At 35.5% G+C, this 17,606-nt stretch overlaps 1 protein-coding gene across 1 annotated transcript in view; it reads left to right on the top strand.

The window, feature by feature from the left end:
* The window catches only part of LINGO2 (leucine rich repeat and Ig domain containing 2), a 1,164,902-nt gene that overhangs the window by 96,420 nt on the left and 1,050,876 nt on the right, over window positions 1–17,606 (top strand). The gene's annotated exons all lie outside the window — the stretch shown is intronic.

Below are 17,606 nucleotides of genomic sequence, written 5' to 3'. Positions count from 1 at the left end.
TATTTAAATGCTGATGTTTGATATGCTAGAGAGACTTTAGAATGCTACTATCTTGGGAATTTGCAGAATTACTGTTTTATGCTTTTCATTAACATATAAAAATTCCATAACAGTTTTTTTCATGTTTCATGCCTATAAGTAGTAGTCATTTGTGGGCTAAATTTTATAAATTAAATTAAATTTTAAAATACATGACTAATATAAACAATTAAAATCAGTATAATCCTCAAAACCCTCATGGCATCCAGGAATATTCAGGTGATGGAAAAAGGAAGGCATAAATATACTCATCCAATCTCCACTATTTTCTACACATAATCACCTGAGATGCACTTGAAGTGTTCTGTCTAAATGTTAAATAACATTTATTTATTTATTTTATTTTTGTGAGGAAGACGAGCCCTGAGCTAACATCCAACGCCAATCCTCCTCTTTTTTTTTTTGCTGAGGAAGACTGGCCCTGGGCTCACATCTGTGCCCATCTTCCTCTACTTTATATGGGACGCCGCCACAGCATGGCTTGACAAGTGGTGCGTTGGTGCGCTTCCGGGATCCAAACCAGTGAACCCCAGGCTGCAGAAGTGGAGCGTGTGTACTTAACCACTGCCCCCCCAGGCCAGCCCCATGTTAAATAACATTTTATCTTTAATTTAAAATAGTAATGGAAATAGACTTCATTAAGTCTTTTCATGGAAGGAACTCTATGGAGCAGCCTCATAATCTCCTGAAGGTTCACAAACCTCCATTTCTGAAATGTGGGTGTAAAAGAATGTGGACACCATCTAGTTCCACCTTTGGAGTATTTGTATTCAGGTTCAGGAAAGAGGCTGGCACAGCATCGTTGTGTGGCAGAGCAGACTTCTGTCTTCCAACTCCCTCCTTTTTTTTTTTTTAATTATCTTCATGCTGTCTTCCTTGTCTTAAAATATGCATCACACAAATAAAAATCAAATTTCACCAGGATGTCAACAGTAACATCTTTTGGCTTTTGAAAAGAGCTCCCGGAATAGGAATTGCCATGACTGGTTGGAGACTGATAGAATCCAGGATGATTCCATTTCTAAGGACTAATCACTGCCAACCATCTCAACATCTGCTCCTTGACATCACCTCAGTATGTCCCTCATCCTCACAAGCTCTCAGTGGTCATAAGGCACTAGAAAGTTGAAAAGTCACCACTCTTCCATGGGATGGTTGGGTACTTCTGTTCTAATGGATCAGTATAACTTAGCATTATCTGTGTCTGGAAACCACTTCTGAATGGGAAGGAGTAAAGGGAATCCCCTTGATTCATCTAAAGGCATTCCAAACCCAAGCTGATATAGCATAACAACTATTATCTGCCAATCCTGAGAGAGCCCACAGCCTTCATAAATTCATTTATGAAGAAGCTTCAACTATACTAGGAATTGAGGCCAGAAGAACAGTTTTGGGGGAGTGTTTATTGCCTGCCCCTATGAAACAGTTTTTACTTTCAAAATATTGGTTTAGTGAGGACATGTTTAGATACCCTGATGTCCATCAGGTAAAATGAGTTTGAGTTAAGGCTAACTCCTTGTGCTTTAGGTGTTTTTTGTTGTCGTTTTTTTCATTTTTAGTATTCGCGAGACCTTCAAATTAATCAATTTTCAGCTTTCGCACAGAACATGCTTAAACTTTGAATTGTAATAGAAACATGATTGTTTTTTCCTTTTGAGAAATGTTGTTAGCTATTGCCATACTTTAATCAAAAATCTATTCTTATTGGAATAGTCTTCGATTATTCTCCTGTGACAATGAAAATTCAATACCATCTCTTTCCTTTTAGCCTCTTGCCTTGCAAGCATTTATCAAAGGGTAGAATGGATTTTGGATGACTATGGAGTTTAGGGAATAACATCTTAGAATAGAGAAATTAATGTGTATGAAACAAAGAGAAGCACTCCTTATGAAGGACAGAGTGATAATGAAGCTGTAAACATTTCTGAAACTCGTTTGGCATATGTTGATTGGATTGGTATTTAGATTATGTAAACACAGACTCTTGAGTGACAAAGGAGAATTGTTTTTAGTTGACTAATGAAAAATATGAATTTTATAGAATAAATCACTATATGTACTTGGAATTTCAAAGAGAGATATACTTAAAGTAATGTAAAAGGTAATGCTTTAGAACAGCACTGTCAAATAGAAATATAATGTGAGCTACACAAGTAATCTTAAAATTTCTAGTAGACACATTAAAAAAGAGTAAAACAAAACAGGTGAAATTTATTTTAATAATATATTTTGATATAGTATATCCAAAATATTATCTTTGAACGTAGAATTAATATAAAAGTATTAGTGAAATTTTTTATGTTACTTTTTCAGAATAAGTTATCAAACTCTGGAGTGTATTTTTGAACAGAAAAGCTCTGTTTCTCCTCTACTCTCAATACTTCTGATGTGAGGTGTGTGGGGGTTTTTCCCACACCAAGCAATTCTCCAATTTTCAGTGGACATCAACTGGATGTCCTACAAATTTAACTGAATTCTGACACTATCTACCTGGAAATAGCGTCAGATCCCACAGGTTAAGGGCTCAGTCCCCAAGACTGTCCCCACTTCAGACACCAATTGCAAGTCCAGATTGTCACCTGTACTTCTGACCACCCAGCCATAAATCAGAGGTTTCTACAATCCCCTCCAGAAGTTTGATAATTTGCTAGAAAGGCTCACAGAACTCAGGGAAATATTTACTTATATTTACTGATTTATTGTAAAAGGATACAACTCGGGAAGAGCCAGATGGAAGAGATGCATAGGGCAAGGTATAGGAGAAGGAATATGAAACTTCCATGCCCTCTTTGGGCACACCACCCTCCCAGCACCTTCACATGTTCACCAACCAAGAAGCTCATCAAATCTCATTGTTCAAGAGTTTTTATAGAACTTAATCTTCAGCTCCTCCAATCCCTTCTCCTTTCTAGAGGTCAGTAGGTGGTGCTGAAAGTTCCAATCCTCTGATCATTTGGTCTTTCTGGTGACCAGCCCCCATCCTGAGGCTATCTAGAGGCCCAACCCTGAGTTACCTCATTAGCATAAACTCAGGAGTGCTCAAAAGGGGCTCCTTATGAATAACAAAAGGCACTGCCATCACTCAGGAAATTCCAGGGGTTTTAGGTGCTCTGTGCCAGGAACTGAGGATAGAGACCAAATATATTTCTTCTTATACCACAATTTTACATTTGCAGTGCATCTCAATTCCAATTAGCCATATTTCAAGTGGTTAATGGTGCATGTCTCTAGTGGCTATTGTCTTGGACAGGGCAGGTACAGAAAGAGCACTGGATATGCTAACTGTGAGATCAGGCGACCCACTTATTTTTTCCTTGCCTCAGTTTCTCCATCTGTCAGATAAATGGGTTAGATGAATTATTTATGCTATTTTCAATAAGAGATTCTGTTACTCTAGAAAGTTATGTTATACAACTTAAGAGAAGGCCATATAACATATTGTTGAAAAGGTTTGTATAACAAAAAGTAATGTAATAGGATGTGGCCTCTTTAGTAAGGTGCATTGTATCAAGTTAGCATAAAATATCACAGTACTCTGTGCATCATTATAAAATGCCTGTCATTTATGAGGAAGATTCAATTACCTGTATACCTTCAAGTCAGAATGAAGGATAATTTTGGCTCTGTGTGATTAAAGAACTTTATTTACACGTTTTTACTTCTTTAGCCTTTTATTTTTTAAGGACACTGTTAATGACCACATGCTTTATTTGATGCTATGTCAATTAGCTCAGATAATTGAATACTCAGGAATCAGGTAGTGCACATTCTTCAAAAATTAGAGAGACCATGGATGGCCTGACGAGGCACAATTTTTTTCTGACTACAAAAATATATTTAAAATTACAATATATAATTTGTTCTTAATGAATTCTGTTGAAGAAAGTAATTTGAAAAGTCAATAAATCAAGTTGGCCCCAATTGGATGAAACTTGCAAAAAATATTGCTTATTAAAGAAATAGTTTAACGTACTCAAATCTTTCCCTAGGGGAAGGAAAAACCCTGTTGTCTTTGACTATCCTTAGAAATGAAGTTTAATTTCTACTATTTGCTGAATTTCTCATTTATATATTAACGTTCTTTTTAAAATTAAAGAGACCTTTATAACTACCTAATGATGAAAATTGCACAGGTGACCTTTTAATTCTGTGCCTGCTGCTGGGTTCCCTTACTACACTTTCTGTTCTAAAGACTCTTGAAGGTAGAGGAGGGATAGTATTTTCTTGTTTCTAATATAAGCAATATTGTTTAGATGTCACATGTTAAGTTGTTTTAATGTTGTGGAAAAATGACAGATTTTAACTAAATAACTATTTCGTAAAATTTTGTATGAAAATTGATAGGATTAATTACAAAATAGGGTAGTTAAAAGAAATTTGTGTATGTAAAAGTGTTTTATAAATGGTAAAATGCTGTATAAATATTATATATTTATTATTACTAATGGTAGGGATATTAGTGATAAAACAAATTAGTGTAGATAGATATGTTTATCTTGAAGTTCGTTTCTGATTCAGGTGGAAAACGGGATTTTTGAATTATCTTAGTTCTAGATAAAACTATTATCATGACGACCCATAAATTATAATATTTTATTTTTACTGCAAACTATATGAATTATTTTTATGTGGAATAATTGTTCGACATTTTTATTTCTCAATGTCAGAAAAATCAAACATATACGTAAAGATAGATAGATAGATAGATAGATAGATAGATAGATAGATAGATAGATATTCCTTGAAAAATAAGACCTTACTACAGGATTTTGATTTTGTTTGTAAAATATAGTGGCAAATTATATGATTTTTTTCTAAAAAATCCTTTCTATAGAACAGATTATTATATATTCACCAAAATAGAAAAATTAACATCTTTTTTCATTTGTTTTTAAATACATGAATTATGTTCATCTTTAAAAATGTTAACAAAGATATTCTAATGTAGACCTTTTATATATATCTCACTCTCTGTGCCTTTGTTAAATATGCCTCACCCCAGAGAAAACTCACAGATGACCCTTGGACAGTAGTCACCACCAAAAATGCTCTCTTGGAACACTTTACTAAGAAAATTCTAGGGTCACAAGCAGATATACTTTAAGATCTTCAAAGTAAAGACTCCTTTACTTTTGAAGGCTCTACCTTAGTCATATAAAACACAGTAAAATGCATCACATCCATATTTATTATGATATATGTCACTACATGAGTTAAGTTAGTTGAACCTGATGAGTGAAAATAATATTGAGTTTTCTAATTAACTGTTAACCAATCTTGATTCTGTGCTTCTCTTTCCCTATTTTAGAGTGGATAATTGGTTTAAGTCTACAACTTTTTCTAGGCACTATGCCTAGAACACTAGTGTATAGTGTGGGGGATCAGAATTGGCCACCCCAAAATGTGTCTCTTTGGCATGAGGATTATTTTGGGCTGGTTAGTTTTAAGAAACTGCAGACAGGAGAGAAGCTCTGAAAACCAAGTAAAAGTTACCCTTTGTAGGAGACATTTACATTTGTAAGGGAAATCTCAATTTGCAAAGATGTCTCCTCCTCTGTACCAGGAAGAGGGGGGTATGACCTTATCTCTAGACACTCTTATCAATGTGGAAGGCAAGGAGTTAAATCTGCATAATAACCTTACTCTAGTTTACTGTGCTTTTCTGGCAATCTCCCATAACTGACTCCCCCACCCCCAACATCCTCCTTCGTCTTTAGCTGAGGATGGTATTTAAGATGACACCCTCGACCATTCTGGGAGTTACCCAGTTTTCCTGGGTTTCTCCCATGTATACATGTTATAAAGCCTGTTTGATTTTCTCCTGTTATTCTATTTCATGTGAATTTAATTCGTAGCCCAGCCAGAAGGACCTAGAGGGTAAAGGATTTGTCTTCCTCCCCTACAATAGGATGGCCTTGGTCTAGATCCTATTACCTGATTGTGTTATCCCTGGGACACAATAGTGGTTAGATACACAGGCTTCTGAGTTCAGCAGACTTTGGTCTGTGCCCTGGCTCCACTTCTTATAGTTATAAGGCTTCGGATATTGTGCTCAGTCTCACTAAGACCCAGTTTTCTCAGTTTTATGATGGAAATATTATTAGTACCTATTTCATAGCCATATTGTATTAAGTAATACAATTTAGGCACAGATTCTAGCAAAGTGCCTGGCACATAATAACCACTCAATACATGTTCTTGATCATCATTCTTCTTTTTTATGGTTATTATTACTATTTTTATAGTCGTCAAGGATCGTACCACCACTAAATAACTAAGATATTTATTTGGGGCCATATATAATTATTTGCAGTTTAGTACTTTTTACAGTTTTCTAAACGAAGGATGGGAGACTGCAAGCCAGACTATTTATTAGTCAGGAAACATTTTGACTGTACCTTTTAATAATGGAAAATAGAATACAAAACAAAAATATTATGTGCATTTTGTCCATCTGTCTTGTCTGTAGGGCCTTTCAGAAATTCAGGTTTGAACCTAAGTGGTTATTTACACCCAGAGCAAAGTGAATGGGTCAAATGTGGAATTTAGAATGAAAATTATTTGGTTGCTACTGATGCCCTCCTGTGATTTGGAGAAATCAGTATTTGCTTGGATTCTCCTGTGGCCAAGGTAGATGTTATCTGTAAATTACCTGGTGATGGAGAGCAGACTTCCCTTCCTGCAGAGGAGGCCTCATTTCTCAGGTGGCCCAGATTTGCAAATCTAGGATCACACTTCACAAGGCTCTCTGTGGCATGTTGGTAACTGGTGCTGACTGAGAGCTGTTTCACTCTCATCTAGCCCCCAAGTTTAAATAAAATGTATTCTGTTTTCTAACCTGTGTCTGCTTAGCAAAAGTAGCCATTTTGAAAATATTACTATTTGCATGAAATTCTTCCTGTTCCTACTACTTGCAGTATTTTATTTTGAAAATAATGTCTGTAAATCTAAACAGCAGAAGAGTCTCTGTTTCCATGGGTGTCCACTTGCATAACTGAGAAACATAAAACAAAGAAAATGAGTAACTATGTCAGCTGTCAAAATAGAGTATTTGTTTGTAGCTTGTACTTTTCCCTTACAATAATCCTTTGATAATTTCCCAAGAGGTGTCAGATTTGGAATTGCAATCTTCAATTCTCAAGAAGAATCTTAAATTTAAACCAATGTCTTGACTGTCAATGGAAAGGCTGGACAAATAGAAAAGATGAAAATCTTATTTCATTTTCATAATCACCTTAAGTAGAATCAAAAGATTTTGTGTTTCATATATCTTTCTTTTTATCTGAGAGGAAAAAAAATAACTGTGTGAGTAGATATTATAATCAGCTGACATTTTTTGTAGAAGATAATTTCAAGATCATAATTACTGAAAAATAAGCATCAGGCAATAAATGACTCCTAGGTATGTAGACAAAATACTATCATGTTGCTTTTGTTCCTACTTAGTGAGTTTATAATCTAGTCACATCAAGTAATCACATCAGGGACAAATACATAACAAATTTACTAAAATCCTGACTTTACATTAGATTGCATGTCAGATCATTGCTCATTGCTTTCTGCCTCTGAAATTTCTGGGTTGTCATTTTGGGTTGATTGAATAAATCATAATCAAAATTGGTTTCTTTCATTATGAGCAAAATTAATAAGATATGTGTGTTATATGCTACTTTCTAAACTCTCTCGGTTTATGAGAACGTATATTGCTAAATTAATTGTCATTCTTTCTGTTTGCAGCAATTTAGGACTTGATCTGCGCCAAGAACTGTGTTAGGCACTTGAGATTAAAAAATGAATAAGAAAATGTCTCTTAAAAAACAGAGAGATGGCAGAGACAGACATGGACATAGACTTAGTACCATGTGACAGTTGCTCAGGGGGTTTGGAAGGGAGACCCGTGTGACTGGTGATGAAGGAGTATTGAGGAAAGAGTATTTCAGAGAGGAGGAATATTTAGGCAGGACTTGGTATTACATGGAGTTGGGCAGTGGAATACTGGATCTGAAGGACAGAGGGAATGTCATGTGACAAGGCATAGATGACGTCTGGGGAATGACAAAACTCATTACAGCACATTGTGACAAATACTAGGCTGGGGGTACATTAGCACAGTTATGGGAGCATAATCCCTCTCTGCATCAATCATAGCGCCTGACACATTAAAAGCCTTCAAATATGTATATTAGAATATATATACATACATATATATATAAAATAAACATGAAAGACTCACCCATATTTATACATTCTATGAATCTAACAATATGTAATTAAATTTTAACTTAATATATTCGTGTAGAATAAGAATGAACATTATGGGTTTTGTTACTTTGTTTCAGTATGAAAAGAGCGTTAGAATTATATGTGGCATTCAATATTTATTCAGCAAATATTTATTGGGCACCTAGTGTATGCCGGAAACTGATCTAGGCATGAGAATACAGCAATCAACAAAACAGAAGATCCTTTTTTCTCATAAAGCCCACATACCATTCCATGCACTCCAGGAATCGACAGATAGTGACTGGCGGTCATGAAACTGGATTGCACATGAAGCACCATATGAAGCCAAGCAGATAAAAACAAACCAAAAACAAAAACAACTGTCGTTCGTTCACAAACTCATCAGACAAATATTTACTGAATTTTAATTATGTACCAGGCATTATGCCTACAGCCTAGGAAACTAGAAAAGAGAATGAAGAGAAGGGAGAATGAGAATATACAGACTTTGGAGTTTATTTGGTTGAAGTAATTTTTAGAAATATCCTCTCATTTTAAAATTGATCTTTGTAAGCCCTGTTTCCTTCTTCTGCCTTTTAGTATTCATCATTATTTATGTGCAGATCTGCAAACAGTTTGGAAGAACGTTAAAAATAATAATACTATTACTACTTTACAGCTGTTGAAATTACTGTGAAACACTGAAAGGCTATAATCATTTCCTTGACAAAAGAGTGTATTATTGTTCAACCAAAACTATAGTGCTCTGTCCTAAGAGAGCGATTAGGATAATAAATATAAGTAGAGCTGACTATAGTATAAGCATAATGAGCTTAATGCTGGCCTATGCCTATAGTAAAAATCCTACTGATTTTAATTGTGTTATGAAAACTTTATTGTATTTTTAATCTACTCCAAAAATGAAGGGCATGGAAAGTGGGGACATGTTAGTCCACCTCCAATAATAAAGACGTTGATGGTCTAAGCCCTGGACCTATTTCCTTGAAATATGATAATTAGCACACACAAAGCAGAATAAATTTTAGCAAAATTGTTTGCTTATTTGCATAATATCAGAAGCACATATTTCAGAATTTAAGTCAGCTGAGTTTAAATGAAAGACATATGTTAATCGAGTTGATAGAAGTACTTTAGTTGGAGTTTAGATCTATGAGAAAATCATTTCGGCGTTCCTCGAGTATTTTTCCTATGTTGTCAGCATTACAGATTCTCATTCCACTCTTCAAATAAACACATCTACATTCACTTTAAATCGAAGGCCTGTGGGTTTATAAAGAGCAGCTTAGCATCAGATTTGGATTTGTATCTATAGTATAATATGTTTGCCAAAGAAAAACAATAATCCTCGTAGGTATTGTTGTTGTTCTTATTTTATCTAGCAAGCTGCCAAATTATCTTTCCTACCACCTTTCAGTGAGAAGGTATTATACAATTGCAATAGGATCAAAACGACCATTGGACGCTTGCTGTAGTAAGAAATCTAGACCTGTGTGTCATTTGAATAGGAGGCCACTATGAGGTGGTAACCAGGGTGTAAAGAAAGGTCCTCTGACTCATGAATATCTTTGAAGGTCATGCCTTAACAGTCCACTCAGTGTTGCCTCTTTAGGGTAAGGCTGTGGTCACAGTTTGCATTTGTTCCCTGTTAGAGGGAATGAGCAGTGCTGGTTTCACTAGAAGCAGAGGATTGTGTATTGGCTTGTAGCTTGGAACCTTAGAGAACCAGACCTAGATGATATGAGACATAGGAAGATGATATGAGAGCAGAAGGCTTCTAGGTGTGGTCAGTGCTTTGTGATCTTGAAAGCAATATCACATTTATTATCACATTAATAAAAGTGATACTTTATTTGACTTTACTATGAGATAACACTCTTCTAAAAACTATCATACATGTTCTCATTTAATCCTCACAGCAAGCAACCCTTTGAGATAGGCCACACATTTTATGGATGAAGAAAGGAAGACTCAAAGAGTAAAAATAAATGAAAGTATTAATGATATATTTAAAAGGGCTTTCATTCATTGAGCACGTAACATGTGCAAGCACATAACATCTCATTTAACCTACATATTCAAGCTTTAGGAGGTAGGTATTACTGCGATACCCATTTACAAATGAGGAAATTGGTTTATTGAGAAGTTAAGGAACATGCCTAAGATACCATAGCTAGTAAATGCCAGAGCTAGGGTATCAACCTAGACGATACTGCCTTCTTTTCCTTTAGAGGACTAAGGGCCAATTTTCCTATTTCCTTAGCATCTTACCAGCCCAAACCCTAGACCAGGCATTATAGAAATATGGATTCAAAACAGAAGCCACTTGAGCAACTTATTGTCTAATTAGAGACAGGACCAAAATATTAACAGGTGAAAAGATAAGACATCTTGAAAAGCAGAATGAGTGAGAGAGCTTCAGCCTGGGGAAACAGTGTGGTCTCAGGGAAAGTGCACATGGGCTTTATAATCTGGTGGAGCGAAGTTTACCAAATTCAGTACTTCCTAATTATGCACTCACGGGAAAGTTATTTAATCTCTTTGAGGTCCTGTTTCCCCAACTATATAATGAGGTCCCCAAGAAAACTATAGCTTCCATTTATTAAGGGTTTCATGTGTACCAGCCATTTATTTTAAGAACTGGGCGTAATTTATCTCATGCAATCCTTTAAACAGCCCTTCAAGGTAAGTATCCTCACTGCTATTTCACAGATGAGAAACTGAGTCTTGGAGAAGTTAACTTAACCACATCCCTGGGGAAGCGGTGGAACTAGGGTGTAAATCTATGTGATGTGATATGGATCACTGCTCTTGATTATTAGATAACATTTCCAAAGTAAATGCTGAATGTAACCATGGTATGTAAAATTTCTGAGACTGAATCTAACTTGTAGCTCATATGATGAACCCATGTGTCTTTGATTAGATACTTTTGTTGGGAAATGTGTTAAAAAAATACTGCAAGGAAGAAAAAATTAGTGTATAAACAATTAAATCTCTTTACTCTTTTTATACTTTTCATTATTGATTTAACCTTCTGCTCTCACTTTTCCAGAAGACCATTGAATAATCATAGATGTTTCAGAAACATTCTTATAGAGAATGTTGACTTGCTCAATCCCCTCATGTTATTGAGGGTGGAACTGGGGGTGACAGAGGAAAAGTGTTACCCAGATCCAATTCATGATGCCAGAAGTAGGATGAATACTCAGATTTCTAGTGCTTTTTTGTCAGTTACCAGACAATCTGCGTTTGTTAAGACCTTGGGGGAATAAAAAAGGCCTTGGTAAAGAATAACATGTTTCTTAAAATAGACAGTTTAATCATATTACAAATTTAGGGCTATATCTCATAAAATTTTCTAAGATAAGTAATTGAAGAGAAATATATATTCTACTCAATTAAGTCACCCTTCTCAGACAGTTAACTCCTGTGTTCCTTCCAGGAGTTCCTCACAGCTGCTCCATAAACTGAATGTCAACTGATATGTTCTCTGACCTATAGGTGTTCAGAGCCTGACATGTCCTAAATTGTCCTGTTTTTGACTACTTTCTTGTTTTGCCTTACAGGTTCTTTTGTTGTTCTCTTGGTCTAATTAGACAGCAGGGAGGTGAGATGAAATGATCCTAACGTCCTTTCCCTCTCCTTTCATTGTGCTGTCTTCTTATCCTCCAGAAAAACAAATAAATAAATAAACAAGAACCTCTATTGGCTCAGGAGTACATATACACTTGGCTATGATGGGACAAAAGTGGTAACAGCAGAAGTTGTAACTACTTACAGGAATATGTAGCGTGGAAGCTAAGAGCTCATGTCATGGCCTTAGAACTGGATCTGAATCTTGGCTCAGTCATTTAACAGATGTGTGTTAATTGAGCAAGTTACTGAACCAAGGAGTCTCAATTTCTTTGTTGATAAATTGAGGATAAGCATTTATGGAGTAGTACTTATACCATATTTATCTCATAAACTTAAGTGGGAGATCTTGTATATAAAGTGCTTCAAACATAATAAGTGCTAGATTAATATTAGCTATAATTATTAGTGTCACAGAAATATTAAGCTTCACAGAGATTCCAAGAACAAAATCATAGCTGTTCCTTGATGTTGCCCTTTATTCAGGCCTAAACTGTTAGAGATTCTGCTTTCTTCCTTCCTTCTATCCTTTCTTCCTTCCTTCCTGTAGACCCCAAATTTAGATATTGTACCTCTTTGGTCTTTGATTTCTTCTTTAAAAAATGGTAGGGGAGGGTGATATCCATTTTATATGATTATTGTGAGGAATAAATGAATTTATGGGCCTCATACATGGTAAGCAATCAGTTGATGGTAGCTGCTATTATTTTTTATCATTAGTTCTGTGTTTCTCAAGAGGGCAAATGTCTGGATATTTCCATTGGTGTAATTTATGCCTTTCCTACCTGTCGTAGGACATTTAGTTTCTTCCTGTTGAGTTATTTAATAAGATAGTGACTTTCTACAACTGAGAGATTATAATGTAAGATGAATTTTTCAAAAATCAGTGAACCAAGCTGTGAAATATTAATATTGAATCCTGCAGGTATAATAATGATAAAATAGATTCATTTAAGAACCAATTCCCACATTCAATTGAAATGTTATCACAATACATTTTGTATGAAAAAAGAGCGCCTGTGACCTAGGTTGAAAAATAATTTGGTGAGTGAATTGCTAATTGAACAGTAAAAAACAAAACAAATTACAACAGTAAAATCCATGTAGTTGAACTTTCCCTCAAGTTCTTTCTATTAAGTTATTGCATTCACTCATCCATTCATTTAACTGCGTGCATTGAGTGCCTCCTCTGGGGCAGGTGCTCTGCAGTTGTGGGCATTTGACAGTTCTTAAAGAGCCTATAATTTAGTGGGAGAATCAGACATTAATCAAAAATTTACATAAATAAATGCTAAATTTTAATTTTGGCAAGTGTTACAAAAGAGAGATGTGCTCTTGAAAGCGGAATTTGTCATGCACAAGAAGGTCCGAGAAGGGCTCTCTAAAAAGGCATGCTTGATCTGAGGTCTAAAGGATGTGATGTGTAGCTCAGGATCAGATGCTGTATTCGCTGGAAGATGTCACGGGTCTTTATTTACTGCAATCTCATTCTTCTAAGTGATTGGTTTGTGCAGACAGTGAAGGGAAAGCCTACCCTGATGATTTGATGGTATTTTACATTCTTCTAACCTCCAAAATGGAGAACTGCACAGGTAGGAGGTTAGAATGGTGTAAAATACAGTCAAATCATTAAGACAGATTTTCCCTTTGCTCTGCTCAAAACAATCACTTAGTGCAGTCAGATGTCTTTCTGAGGACACAGAGCCAAAGTGTTCTTGCTCTTCTTTGATTAACTGACAGTCACAGCACTTTCTTGTCTAATTTTTCCCAATGAAAATAAATAAGGATTAGAATGCTAATCACTTTTTGCATTTTTAAGACTCCAACCACTCTATAGCTGAAAAATCTGGATTTTATTTTTGAAAGATACCTTTAACATAAGTTGAGTCATCTAAATTTTTTCTCCAAGAAATATATTTGAAAAAGCAAGAGTTCCAAATTAATTATAACTAATTATTTGATTATACAGTTATATTAAAGTAGAGAATTTAAGTTAAATTTCTGAATTTTCCTTCCTACTTGAATTCTACCGAAGAGGAAGAAAGACATTCCCAGAGAAAGGATTGTGCCCCAGGTAGTTGATGAAGTTCCTAGAGATTAACATGAGGCACCATGATACCAGGTAAAGGGCTTATTGTAATTCCTGCTCTGGGGCTTCTTAAGATGAGTTAGTATAACTAAGAAATCTCCTAGAGCCAGGAGCCTGCAGGTATCTGCAGCAGGTGGCTGCAGCAGGTGGCTGGATGGGATGAGAAGGGCAGGAACTTGCTAATCATCTGATTGCAGTCCTGGAAAGTGATGGACGTGGCATTCACAGGTGGCTTTCAGCCAATGTATCATTCATAACTGGGTGCTTATGTCCAGTTTATTGTGAGGGAAAATGTGCTGATGCTTGTAAGGTGTTTACTACAATGCCTGGTACATGTTACATTGTTAATAAACTCTGACTGTTCTTATTTTTCTTATCATGAAATATATAAGTACATATATATTTATTACTCATAACATAACATAGTTGAATTATTTACTCAGCACATGCTTGTTCTTTTCCCTTTGTCTTCTGTTATTCTGAATTATCCTTTTCATATTGAATAGGTTCCAGGGAATCTGATAATGGGCCCACATGTCCTTATATCTGGATAGGCATACTTTGCTTATCTGCCAATGCTTACGTGTTCTGGACAAGACTTGTAGGCAATGGAGCTCTTTAGGAGTAAATAACATATTTAAAATTTCTGCAATTATCTATATTTAATAGGAATCACTAAAATGACTATTTTGTAAGGAAGCTGTATTCATTTTAGCAGGTATTTTTCTCTTTGATCTATGAGTTCTCATTGCTTCTCTCATTTATGTGTATTATGTGATTGGGTCATGAGAGAACAAGCTAGAGACACTCCTTTTACCTTTCACCATTTGTTCTTGGCTCCATTTTCAATACACCAAGAGTAGGAAGGAGGCATAAAAGGCAAGAAAAAATTTCTGTGATGCTTGTCTTCCAACTCATGCATAGATACATCTATCATAGCATTTTTATCTTGTCAAAACAAATGGTCCTGTGTCTATACCCAAACGAGGAAGGGGATAGAATAATGCAGTGGTTTAGTGGTTGGATTGTGGAGTCAGATTTGTATTGAACCCTGGCTCTATGACTTTGTAGCTGTTTAACAAGGTCATCTGTAAAATGGGGATTTTAGTGTAGTGCTTCCTACTTTATAGGTGCAATATAATGATTCAATGAAATAATGACTATAAAGCACTTAGTGTAGCTTCCTAGGCCCTCTAATAATAATTCAAAAGGCCCAGCCTTGGCCCTAGGAATTTGAACATCTTTATAACTATCACAGGGAATTCTGACGTAGGTGGTCAATGAAGCATTCTTCAAGATAATGTGACAAATTGCTCTTTGTCAATGTGGATCACAGAAGCCATATGTCTATTTTGATCTATCTGACTTGATAAGTTTCAAAGTAGAAGATGGCTATAACTTTAACGAGAGGTTAATTGCAATTCTGACTTGACAAGCAAGCTAATGGGCACATATCTGTACGTATATCCAAATGTACAGGAATGAACCAAATTTTGAGAACTGATGCTTAGGATGTTGTGAAAAATGCTGTGTTCTTATTCACTGAACATTCTTTTTGTTTTTTTTTGTGAGGAAGATCAGCCCTGAGCTAACATCTGTGCTAATCCTCCTCTTTCTGGTGAGGAAGACCGGCCCTGAGCTAACATCTATTGCCAATCCTCCTCCTTTTTTTTTCCCCCCAAAGCCCCAGTAGATAGTTGTATATCATAGTTGCACATCCTTCTGGTTGCTGTATGTGGGACTGCGGCCTCAGCATGGCCGGAGAAGCAGTGCGTGGGTGCGCGCCCGGGATCCGAACCCGGGCCGCCAGCAGCAGAGCGCACGCACTTGACCGCTAAGCCACGGGGCCGGCCCCATTGAACGTTCTTGAAGCTGACGAATATTAATGTCAATGACAGTTACATAGTCAAAGTTTATCCAAGTGAATGAGTAGAGAAATTTCTTGAGAGTAAATTTGTACTTGTAGACTTTTTCTGACTTGATTAAGACATTTCATTTTCTAATTTATAAACATGACATATAAGATTTTTATTACCAGTGTGGTTAGTCATGCTACTCCAGATGCTAATCTTCATTTCCTACACAAGTTAATAAAGTGAGAAATCAGTCCTTTAGATTCTCATTTGGTGGCTTTAATTTCAATCTCTGCAGCTCTAACTAAAGGAAACAGCTCTGCGTATAGAATATTTATTCTAGTCCTCTTGCCTCATGGTTTTTCCCTCCATTTTCTCTTTAGCTGCTATTCCTTTTCCAACCTTTATCTTTTCTTCCCTGCTTCCTAAATATTGTGTGTCCCTCTGTTCCATGCAAACTCCATCTTCTCCTATTCTGGTCCTATGAAAAGTGATGCTTTGGATTTTCAGATTTTAGATGCCTTCCCCATGTGGCGTTTGCCTTAACTCTTTTTTATTTTTATTTATATTTATTTATTTATTTTAATTTTTTGTTTATTGCAGTAACATTGGTTCATAACATTGTATAAACTTCAGGTGTACATCATTATACCTCTATTTCTGCATAGATGCCTTAACTCTTAATTCCCATTCTTGGAGATATGATAGCTACTGCTTGTCTTCAGTTGCATACTTTTTTCTCCAGGCTTTATATTTATATCCAGGTTAGCGATGGTTTTTAGAAAGTCAGTGTGTGCGTGATAGGTTGATATGTTGCCCCACATTTTTGGGTTTTGGTGGCTTGTCAACACACGAGTTTTCATTTCCTTTTATAAGCCCTGCTCATGAAGGACCATGAAAATTTTTTCATGATCTTTCCTATTAATTTATATTCTATTTTCATTTTTTCACTTCAGTTTTTTTTTTGTTTTGGCTAAGGTGTAACTAAAATTGTAATATTTTTCAATTTCGATTTGTTTTACAGTTAAGCTCAATTTAAGAGACATTGGTTGTTTAAAAATTTAATTTGAATTAGCAATAGATAATATTACTTCCACAAATAACTTCCTTGATCTGTTATATTTTGAGTTGTATCAGATCTCATTTTTCTATGTTGTATTGACATGAATAGCTATAAATTCAGGGCATATTCTGATCAAGTAGTGCCTCACAAGGCAGAGGATTTTAAAAACATCTCTTGGGCATAGATTTAAAGTAGGGTATATTTGTTTCTTTCCATTGCTTTGTAGCTTTATGATTTCTATGTTTTTCTTTAAGTATAGATTAATATAATCATACAGAATCAATCTATTACCAGTGAAACTCTAATACCACCTCTTTTGTCCCTTTTGTAATAATTATTTAACCTAAAAAGTATCAGTATATATATATTTCACATTTGATAAGTACTAATAAAAAAAACAATTAGGTAAATTTATTTGAAACACTTTTCTTGGTCTGTTTGCCATACTTTCATGTCAAAGTAGATCTTGGAAGTAAATGCTTTGACTATGTGCTAACACCAGCCATTGACAGAATGGACCAGTATCCAAAGTAGGATGAGAGTGGCAGTGTAGTCTATGGTGGTAGTTAAGAATATAGGCTGTATAGCCTCATATTTTCTTCCTTTCCTCTCTTTTTTTTATGTTCTAATAAAACATGTATACAGAACTTTATTAAGTGCCAGGCATTATTCTGAACACTTTGCG

This window comes from Ceratotherium simum, chromosome 20 (genome assembly GCF_057802395.1).
Source record: "Ceratotherium simum simum isolate JZ-2026a chromosome 20, ASM5780239v1, whole genome shotgun sequence".
Lineage (NCBI taxonomy): Eukaryota > Metazoa > Chordata > Mammalia > Perissodactyla > Rhinocerotidae > Ceratotherium > Ceratotherium simum.
Note: the sequence above shows the minus strand (reverse complement) of the source record. Positions and strands in the feature narration are given on the sequence as shown.